We start from the raw sequence: 2,768 nt of genomic DNA, 5'->3' as shown, positions 1-2,768 counted from the left end.
CCTGCTGATGTAGCTGAATCTCAGGGAATTACTGTTACCATGCAAAATGATGCTCTCAAAGAACAGCACTAACTGTCATAGATCCATGGTTTTAGGCAGTCACTCTTAGTAGGAGTTCACACTGTGTTCAAACAAGTTCAGTGTTGTTTGCACTGACAATGTACCAAGTGAGTACTCCACCCAAAAGCAGAGCTGAGGTCTTGTAGAGAACATTGCTGAACAAAAGCACAGTCACGAAGGAGCTGGAATTTGTGATGCTCAGAACTATTGTTCAACCCCACCACCTCCATCCCAAAGCCCCCAAATTTTCAAATTCAGGGCTTTGATTCAGGCTGACCTTTCACTGATGTTGATTGTTTTCAGACATAGATTTTTTTTTTCCTTTTTTCCTCTTCTGTCAAGAACTGTTAAAAGAATTCAGCTCTCTTAGAAGTGCCTCCCTTCTGCTATATAGTTCTTAATTGAGTTCTTGGCAGATGGAGGGGAGAAACTACTTCTAGCTGTTAGAGTAGCTGTGTGAACTGGGAAAGCCTCCAACTTCTAGAAATTTATTTAAAGGCTTGAAGAAGATCCAAATTTCCAAATAATTTTTCCTCTTTTGCTTGGTCAGCTGTCAGTATTTGATAAATAGGGTGGGACTATTGTCAATATTTAACAGCTCAACACAAATATTATTCTTCATACATTGTAAAAATAGTATATGAAATGCAAATCAAGTGCTTTATATTACAGTTTGGTAGTAACAGAAGCAAGTGATAAAATTTCCCTTGCCTCCATACAAAGGCATAGAGAGGGAGGAAGATGTTACCAGTGGTAACAGTCTTCCCAGCTGGGAAACAAAACAGTGAGATTCCTCACTCCTCCCACCTGGTGTCATGTCCCAAGGCAGGTTCTGTGACAGAAGTTGTTGTGAAGTGTTTCTGTGTAAGAAAGATATGACTAGTAATTCAAACCAGATTATCAGTGAAGTCTTCAGTAACAGCATTCCCGTCTCCAGTGGTGTGTCACCGGGACCCCTTGAACTTCTCTGCAGTCATATATTGCAATATAAACACAAATTATTTCTGGAACCTTCCCTATGCTCAGAGAAATTCTTCCCAAAAAGCCACCATTTGGCATCAGCTTGCTGTACAGGGCAGCCTGCCCTGTCCATAGGCACGTGCAACGTGACTATGGCATTATCCTCATTTAGAAAATCAAGATGCAGCATAGTCACTGTAAGATGGGTTTAATGAGTATCGGAAGTAGGCCTGGCTGTCACTTCCCACTTGGGTGTTCTAAAATGGTTTCCCATGATTTTAAATCTTTAGAAACATACCACTATGTAAATGGTGTGGCATAATAGCCAGGAGATACTAGTTTTTTAACTGAAGGAGAGAAACTGAGTGTCAGATGGCTCGGCCACAGCCATGCTGAGCGAAAGCCGAGGTTAACTCGCAGGGAACTGTCGGCACCGCTCAGCTCGGCGTGCCTCAGCAATGTTACTTTTATTGGTAGCTAGATTAAGCCACCACCCACACAAAACAAAGGATGAGGAACAGAGCCAGTTTATTCAGGAGACTTTCAAATCTAGCATTGTTTCAGGTTTGGCTTTGCTCCAGTGTGAAATGCGTTTTGTGTGTTCCTGGAGCTGCCCTGTAGAGAGGTAGCAGGAAACAGCTCAGTTATTAGAATGGCAGTTTGCCGGTTACTCTGTAAATGAATGTGAGTAAACCCAGGAAATAACCACAAATAACGCTAAAACATTATTACTCCATTTTGCACAAAACAGACTGCTTTACCATCAGTTAAAACCAGTTCTTCCTGAAATCCTTTACTAGGATTACGGCACTGTTAATGTGTTTCAACTGTCATCCAGAAAAGTCAGATCTCAAAGATCCATTCCATCTTTCAGAGTAGTGCTCCATTGAGAACTACAAAGCTGAGCAGTCTTGACTTACAGACTGAAGGACAATTTCAACGCACTTTAAGCCCATCATGTTCCTGTACACTGGTCCCACTCCCGCTTTGTCTTAACTTTCTCGTTAGTCACAGTAGAGCAACGAGTCTTTGCTCATATAGCCCTTTGAGATCTAATGATAGATAGCGCATATTTGTTAAGACCTTTCAGACTTAGGCAAATACCACATCAGTCAGAAATAGTTCATATAAATAGACAAATTTTCTTCATACTTAATTGGATGAAAAATCCAATTAAAAAGAAAAAAAGAGGTACAGATGGAAAGATTCCCTCTCGGTGAATACAGGCTACATGTGTACCTGAAGTGGCTGCACTGAAATTGCCCTTCAGCTTCTGTGAATTAAGTTTGTTCAACCTCCTCTAATTCTAAACACCAAATCTAGCATTGCTAGATAGGAGAGTGTAAGGATGGAGTAAGCGTTTAAACGGGACTTTTCCAGACAAGGACTGAAACACAGCTGGCACATTATCCTGAACAGTTAAATCCTGTACTGTACTAATTCTGTTGAAGTTCGGCGTTTCAGTCTAACCTTTTCTCTAGCTAGTAACTCACATATGTCTTGTAATATTTGTCTGGTTATTTTACGTGGTCTGATTCTGTTAGAATAAGTCTACTAATTGTATTAGTAATAGCTACAGCTGAGAATACGAGGTTGTTCAAAGGAAAGAGGCATGATATTAATTTTCATTAGTTTATTTCTATAGGTCTTCATTTTTGGAGACAACAGAATAATAATGATTTCCTTCAGGAAATAGTCACAACTTTTGCGACTTTTATGTCATGCACTAAGATATCAAAGGTTACTAT

Source organism: Phaethon lepturus, unplaced genomic scaffold (assembly GCF_000687285.1).
Source record: "Phaethon lepturus isolate BGI_N335 unplaced genomic scaffold, ASM68728v1 scaffold54214, whole genome shotgun sequence".
Classification (NCBI taxonomy): Eukaryota; Metazoa; Chordata; class Aves; order Phaethontiformes; family Phaethontidae; genus Phaethon; species Phaethon lepturus.
Note: the sequence above shows the minus strand (reverse complement) of the source record.